This window comes from Myotis lucifugus, unplaced genomic scaffold (assembly GCF_000147115.1).
Source record: "Myotis lucifugus unplaced genomic scaffold, Myoluc2.0 scaffold_308, whole genome shotgun sequence".
In the NCBI taxonomy this organism is placed as follows: domain Eukaryota; kingdom Metazoa; phylum Chordata; class Mammalia; order Chiroptera; family Vespertilionidae; genus Myotis; species Myotis lucifugus.
Window position 1 is genome coordinate 723,110 of NW_005871356.1, and position 8,760 is coordinate 731,869.

Consider the following 8,760-nt stretch of genomic DNA (forward strand, 5'->3'; position numbering starts at 1 on the left):
ATTACAGCATTTCTACTAAAACACATTAATATTTCCTGTGTTAAATAACTATGATAACTAATGTGTTTATGAATAAAATCATATGATGTTTGGGAATTATTTAAAACTAAATAATTTTAGAGAAGTGGGAATGAGGAATAAAGGGGTAATAAAAAAACTAAATTGGTTATATGTTCACAATATTTTAGTTTGGGTAATACATATATGGGGTTTTAATACATTGCTCTACTTTTGTACATGTTTAAAATTTTCCATAATAAAAAATTTTACTAGAGCCCTAGCTGGTTTGGCTCAGTGGATAGAGTGTCAGCCTGTGGACAGAAGGGTCCCGGGTTCAATTTTGGTCAAGGGCACATGCCCAGGTTGCAGGCCTGATCCCCAGTGGGGGGCGTTCAGCAGACAGGCAATCAATGATTCTCTCTCCTCATTGATGTTTCTATCTCCTTCTCCCTTCCTCTTTATTTTACTAGAAATAAAGCACATACATATGTACAAAAGATAAATATATCTTTAAAATATATATCATATATACATATGTAGTGCTATTATGTAATTTCTGAGTTCCAATAAACTACGAGCTACTCTTCTTTAATAAGCTGCTAAATAACTTCTTTTTTAGCATTTGTTCATTTCTTTTCATTCAGCCCCACTTTACCTCTGTGAACTATAATCGCAAGTAGTAGGATATCAGAAGCTATATAAGTAAATAATGTGATATTGAAGATAAAAAAAACACACCTATACTCTCAAATTTCCATCTTTATTAGATAATAGCCCTTTTCATCTTTGATAATTATTACAACTTATAATGTTTAGATTACAAAGTTGAATGATCTATAATTTGCACTAAGTAATCTATTCTCTATAGTCAACTAAAAGTGAAAAAAAGCAATGTACTTACAATAAAGTAATGTAACCAAATTTTTTTATAGCTACAAGATTTAACAGACACTAAGACTCATATGAAAAACAAAATGAGAGCTTTCAAACTATGACACTCAGAGATGAGGCATGAGCAGTTTAAGGATAAGACAGATAATAATTTGGATCAGAGTAACAAAGACTAGTACTTAGCTTAGCATAATTTCTGAAACCCATCACTTTAAAAAAAAATGTTTACCACATATTGACCCCTGAGAGAATATAAACTTCCCTGAAGCTTTGGCTGAGGAAAGAGGTGATACACCAGGCAGTTAGAAGAACATGAGCAGAATAGAATAGGCCAGGTATCTGTCACCAGGGCAGATAGCCCCAGTTGTCTAGCAATGGGTAAAACTGGGCTGGGACCTCCCCCCATGTTGACCTTTCCTCTCCTAGCATATCCCTGGTCTTGTGGCTAGATCCCCTGACCTTTCGTATCACTGGACATTCGGTTCAGATCCTCCGCTGATCTTTCCTCCCCTGGCATGTCACTAGTCATGTAGTAGACTCCCTTAGAAGAACAGGGGAGAGAATAGCCTCATAGGACTCCCATACAAGCCCTTACACAACCACTGCCTTAAGCATTAAGCCCTAAGGACAATCAGGTTCTGGCCTCATCAAACAACCTTAGAAACAAAGCCTCCAGCCTGTTGACCACAGAGACAGAGAGTTGGTCCAACTAGAGATAATATCTAGGCCTCAGCTGTGTTTCAGCTCTAGGCCCAGAAAAGCAGCAAGGCCAGGAAGAGCTAAGCATTGACTCATGACCTCCTGCCCTGACACCACCAATCAGTGGAGAATGGGACCTGAGGGGAACACCTGGAAAGCTGATGAATATTCTATTGAGATCCTCCCCTGAAGCCTCCAGAAAAAAGCCCTTCAGAGGAAGGACCTGCATGGCTCCCTCCCTCTGGAGCACGCCCATGCTTTTCTGACTCCCTTCTTTGACAGTTTTCTCTCTCTCTCTCTCTCTCTCTCTCTCTCTCTTTCTCTCTCTCTCTCTCTCTTTCATTATTCTCAGATGGCATGATATTATACCTAGACAACCCTAAAAATTCCACCAAAAAATTACTAGAGTTATTAAATTAATTCAGCAAAATAGCAGAATACAAATTTGATATCCAGAAATCAATGACATTTTTATACACCAATAACGATCTGAGAGAGAAACTAAAAACAATCCCATTTACCATTGTAACAAAAAAATTTAAGATACTGCCAAAACCGGTTTGGCTTAGTGGATGGAGCGTTGGCCTGCGGACTGAAAGGTCCCAGGTTCGATTCCGGTCAAAGGCATGTACCTGTACCAGTAGGGGGTGTGCAGGAGGCAGCTGATCAATGTTTCTCTCTCATTGATGTTTCTAACTCTCTATCTCTCTCCCTTCCTCTCTGTAAAAAAATCAATAAAATATATTTTTTTTAAAAATTAAGATACTTAGGAATAAACTTAACCAAAGAGGTAAAAGACCTGTACTCAGAAAACTAGGGGACATTGGGAAAATGTAGTGCTATTATGTAATTTCTGCGTTCCAATAAACTCAAACAAAAAAATGGAAGATACAAATAAATGGAAGATACAAACAAATGGAAGCATATTCCATGTTTATGGATTGGAAGAATTAATATTATTAAAATGTCTATAGTAGCCAAAGCAGTCTACAGATTAAATGCAATCTGTATTGAAATACCATTGGTCTATCTCACAGATCTAGAACAAATAATCCAAAAATGTATATGGAACCAAAAAGACCCCAAATAGCTACAGCAATCTTGAGAAAGAAGAACAAAGTTGGAGGCATCACAATACCAGCTGTCAAGTTATACTACAAAGCCACTAATATGCAAAACAGCCTGGTACTTGCACAAGAACAGGTATAGGTAGATCAGTGGAACAGAACAGAGAACCCAGAAATCAACCCAATCCATTATGCTCAATTAATATTTGACAGAGACAAGAGCATGCTATGGAATCAAGACAGTCTCTTCAATAAATGGTGTTGGGAAAATTGGACGGATACATGGAAAAAAAATGAAATTATACCACCAACTTACACCATACATAAGAATAAACTCAAAATGGATATGAATATGTCAAAATGAATATGTCCATTTCCTCTAGTTTGTTGTCTAATTTGTTGCAATAGAGTTGTTCATAGTATTTTTTAATAATCCTTTGTATTTCTGTGGGGTCTGTTGTTATTTCACCTCTTTCATTTTTGATTTTGTTCATTTGGGTCCTCTCTCTTTGTTTCTTGATGAGCCTGGCGAGAGGTTCATCAATCTTGTTTATCCCTTCAAAGAACCAGCTCTTGGTTTCATTGATCTTTTGTATTGTTTTTTGTGGTTGTTTTTTTTTTTGTTTGTTTAGGTGTTTTTTGTTTGTTTGTTTGTTTGGTCTCTATGTCATTTATTTCTGCCCTGATCTTTATTATCTCCTTCCTTCTGCTCACTCTGGGCTTTTCTTGTTGCTCTCTTTCTAATTCTTTAAGTTCTAGAGTTAGATAATTTATTACCATTTTTCTTGTTTTTTGAGGTGGCCTGTAGAGCTATCAACTTCCCTTTCAGGACGGTTTTCACTGTGTCCCATAGGTTTTGGATTGTTGTGTTTTCATTGTCATTCATTTCCAGGATGTTTTTAATTTCTTCTTTGATCTCTTTGGTAACCCAATCATTGTTTAATAACATGCTACTGAGCCTCCAAGTGTTTGAATGTTTTTGATTGTTTTTATTGTAGCTTATTTCTAATATTATGCCATTGTGGTTTGAGAAGATGCTTGATATGATTTGAATCTTCTTGAATTTGGAGAGACTTTGCCTGTGCTCCAATATGTGGTCTATCTTTGAAAATGTCCCATGTGCACTTCAGAAGAATGTATATTCTGTAGATTGGGGGTGAAATGTTCTGAAGGTGTCGATTAAGTCTGTCTGATCTAGTGAGTCATTTAGGATTACTGTTTCTTTGCTGATTTTTTTGTCTAGAGGATTTATCCAGTGGTGTCAGTGGGGTATTAAAGTCCCCTACTATGGTTATATTGCTGTCAATCTCTCCCTTGATTTCTTCTAGAAGTTTTTTTTATGAATTTTCGTGCTCCTGAATTGGGTGCATAAATATTTACAAGAGTTACATCCTCTTGTTGTATTGATCCCTTTAGTATTATGAAGTGGCCCTCCTTATCTCTTGTTATGGCCTTCACTTATATTTTATCAGATATAAGTATTGCTACCCCAGCTTTTTTTTTTCCATTTCTATCTGCCTGAAAGATATTCTTCCAGTCCTTCACTTTCAGTCTGTGAGATTCTCTTGTTCTGAGGTGGGTCTCTTGTAAACAGCATATATAGGGTCATATTTCCTTTTTTTAAAAAAATATATTTTATTGATTTTTTACAGAGAGGAAGGGAGAGAGATAGAGAGTTAGAAGCATCGATGAGAGAGAAACATCGATCAGCTGCCTCCTGCACATCTCCTACTAGGGATGTGCCCGCAACCCATGTACATGCCCTCGACCGGAATCGAACCTGGGACCTTTCAGTCCGCAGGCTGATGCTCTATCCACTGAGCCAAACCAGTTCCAGCCATATTTTCTTATCCATTCAGTCATTCGATGTCTTTTGTTTGGAGCATTTAGTCCATTTACATTTAAAGTTATTATTGATAGGTAATTGTTTGTAGCCATTTTTATTTTTTGTGCCTGTGTTCCTTCTTCCTCCTTTTGTTTTCCTTCTTTTTACAACAGTCCCTTTAGCATTTCTTGCATTGCTGGCTTGGTATTGATAAATTCCCTTAGCCATTTTTTGTCTGTGAAGTTCCTGATTTCCCCTTCAATTTTGAATGATAGCCTCGCTGGATAGAGTATTCTTGGATTCAGTTCCTTGCTTTGCATTACTTTGTATATTTCATTCCATTCCCTTCTGATCTGAAGTGTTTCTGTTGAGAAATCATTTGATAATCTAATGGGAGATCCTTTGTAGGTAACTCTCTGTCTCTCTCTTGCAGCCCTTAAGATTCTTTGTTGTAAATGTTTGCCATTGTAATTATGACATATCTTGGGGTGGGTCTTTTGGGATTCAACTTATTTGGGACTCTCTGTGCTTGTGTAACTTTTTTCTTCCCCATATCAGGGAAGTTTTCTGTCATTATTTCTTCAAATAGGTTCTTTAATCCTTGCTGCTCTTCTTGTCCTTTTGGCACCCCAATTATAAGTATGTTACTTTGTTTCATGTTGTCCCAAAGCTCCCTTAGGCTCTCCTACTGCTTTCTAATTTTTCTCTCTAGTTGCTGTTCAGATTAGGCTTGTTTCTCTACCCTATCTTCTAGCTCACTAATTCAGTCCTTTGCTTCTCTTACTCTCCTGTTGAAACCTTCCATCGTGTGTTTTTTTGTAGCTGTATCACTTTTGATTTCCTGATTCTTAAATAGGTTGTTGATTTTCTTGTCCATCCAGTTTATGAACTGTACGACCATTATTCTGAATTCTTTTTCTGACATATTGCATGCCTCTCTTTCATTTAGTTCCTTTGGGAGGGGGATTCCTCCTTTTCTTTCCTTTGGGGGTTGCTTTTTGTCTCCCCATTTTTGCTGCCCCTGAAGGGTCCAGTGGCCAAGTTGCATGACACCTGAGCTGTGGGGCAGGCTTGGTGGGAGTGTAGCGTGCCCCAACAGTCAAGGGCAGGCTCAGGGTATTGGGAGGCCTGGCGGCACAGGTCAGCAGAAACCCTGTGAGCACCATGAGTCAGGGGCCAGCTCAGGTGTCCAGGAGATGTGGCCACTGATAGTTAGGGGCCAGCTGGGGTGTCTGTGACATGTGGCCAGCGGGAGCTGTGGACTCCAATAGTCTGGGCCAGCTCGGGTGCCTAGGAGGTGCAGCCGGCAAGAGCCATGAACAGGCACATGTGTAGACAGTCAGTGCTGGCTCCGGTGCCCGGGAGGTGCGGCTGGTGGTACAAAGAAAATTTTTATTGATTTTTAGAGAGAGAAAGGGGGGGAGGAAAGCATTGATGTGAGAAAGAAACATCAATTGGTTGCCTCACACACATGGCCAGGATAGGGATAAAACCTACAACCTGGATATGTGTCTTGCCTGGGAATTGAACCCACCAACTTTTGGTGTGCTGGATGACACTCCAACCAACTTAGCCACATGGGCCAGGGCTACAAAGGAACTTCAAAGGGTCATTTTTCTTAAATGAGGCTACCAACAACTTTCAAGAAAACAGTTTTAATTAAAAGATAGAGTTGAAAATGAGGTAAGAATGTGAGAGTGAGAAAGTGGAAGCAGAGTATAACTATACTTTCAAAAACTATAATAAAACAACTTAATTATTCTACAATGAAATATTACTCAAAGTCTGGAAGATATAGTAGAATACTATAGGGCCATTAAGAGAAATGATAAAAAGAAAACATGCTGACAGAAAAAGAGGCCAAATACATTTTTAAGCATTTTTTAAAAAACATACAACAAAGAACACTTGCATGAACTAATATCAAGCCTCAAAGTATGTGAAGCAAAAAGTAAGAAAAGAACTATAAGAAATGAATAACTTTATAATAATGATTAAGCATATCTTCCAGACTTTCACTAATATTTTATTGTAGAACTAGAGGCCCGGTGCACAAAAATTTGTGCACTCGGGGGGGGAGGGGGAGTCCCTCAGCCCGGTCTGTGCCCTCTCACAGTCTGGGACCCCTCGGGGGATGACCATCTGCTGGCTGAGGCCTGCTCCCCAGGGGATTGGGCCTAAGCTGGCAATCAGACATCCCTCTGGCAGCCCAGCAGCCATTGGGGGATGTCCACTTGCCAGCAGGGAGCAGACCTAAGCTGCAGTCGGACATCCTTAGCGCTGCTGAGGAGGCAGGAGAGGCTCCCACCACCACCGCTGTACTGGCAGCCATCAGCCTGACTTGTGGCTGAGCAGAGCTCCCCCTGTGGGAGTGCACTGACCACCAGAGGGCAGCTCCTGCATTGAGCGTCTGCCCCCTGGTGGTCAGTGTATGTCATAGTGACCAGTTATTCCCAGTCTTTCTGCTGTTAGGGTCAGTTTGCATATTACCCTTTTACTATATAAGATAGAGGCCTGGTGCACAGGTGGGGGCCAGTTGGTTTGCCCTGAATGGTGTCCCGGATCAGGGTGGGGGTCCCGCTTGGGTGCCTGGCCAGCCAGGGTGAGGGGCTGATGGCTGTTTTCAGGCTGCCCACACCCCCTTCAGGGTGGGGGTTCCCACTGGGGTGCCTGGCCAGCCTGGATGAGGGGTTGATGGCTGTTTTCAGGCTGCCCACACCCCCTTCAGGGTGGGGGTCCCCAATGGGGTGTCTGGCCAGCCTGGATGAGGGGCTGAAGGCTGTTTTCAGGCTGCTCGCACCCCTTTCAGAATGGGGGTCCCCACTGGGGTGCCTGGCCAGCCTGGATGAGGGGCTGATGGCTGTTTTCAGGCTGCCCGCCCCCCCTTTAGAATGGGGGTCCCCACTGGGGTGCCTGGCCAGCCTGGATGAGGGGCTGAGGGCTGTTTTCAGGCAGGCCAAGCCTGCAATTGAAGCTCCCAGTCTCTTCTTTTTTTTTTTAATATATTTTATTGATTTTTTACAGAGAGGAAGGGAGAGGGTTAGAGAGTTAGAAACATCGATGAGAGAGAAACATCGACCAGCTGCCTCCTGCACATCTCCTACTGGGGATGTGCCCGCAACCAACGTACGTGACCCTGACCGGAATCGAACCCGGGACCTTTCAGTCCGCAGGCCGACGCTCTATCCACTGAGCCAAACCGGTTTCGGCTTTTCTTTTTTTTTTTATTCTGGGATTTATTTACCTTCTGTAATTGAAACTTTGGTGCAGCTCCAGCTCCGAGACCGGCTGGCTGAAAGCAGGTATCTGGGGATTGTTTAGCTTCTATAATTGCAACATTGTTGCTTATAGTGCAGCTCAGAGCTGGACTGCGGCAGGCTGGGAACCTTGGCTTCCTCCAGCACTGGAGCAAGCAAGCCTCCTGTTCGCTTCAGCTGCCTGGCTGCCAGCCGCCATCTTGGTTGGCAGTTAATTTGCATATCACCCTGATTAGCCAATGGGAAGCATAGTGGAGGTATAGTTAATTACCATGTTTGTCTATTATTAGATAGGATATTTAATAAACTTCCTGGGACACTCCATTTCCCACAAATAGCCAAGCAAGTGTGATTCCAGAGGACCTCTGGCCCACAGCACCAGTGGTCACAGCCACATAAGGTCATATGGGGCAACAGGTACTTGCCTACCAGCATCCAGGGACTACTCTACTGAGCACAGGAAGAGACCCAGAGACCCAGAGACCCAGAGACCCAGAACCATCAGGAGGTGGATGATGAGCTCACACATCCAGAGAGCCATGAGTAGCTCCTCAACAGGGCTCCCCAGGCTGCGACACAGTTGAAAGGGACTGGCTTTTTACCAACAGGAATAAAAGTATTTCTATTTTAACTGTTGCATCACCTGAATAGTGGGTACTGATTGCATATTAGTCCTGAATTTTCCTTAAGGAAACTTTTCAATGCAACCATTGATTCATCACAAGGAAAAAAAAACAGAAAGGAAAATAAATGATAGTGAAAATAAACAGCTACAAGCAATGTGAGTGAGAAAAACATATAGTTGAGAGAAAAGTCATGAAAGAATACATACACTAAGATTTCATTCATATAAAGTTTTTAAGTAAAACTACACAATACTTATAGAGGAGCATAAGTCATAAAAATGCAAAGAAATAATTATTAGGGTTGTGAAGGAAAAGGATGGGCACAGGAAGGATTCTGAAGCAATGGGAATGTCCTTTATAATTTTGTGTTAACTCATATGTAAATGTAATAAACT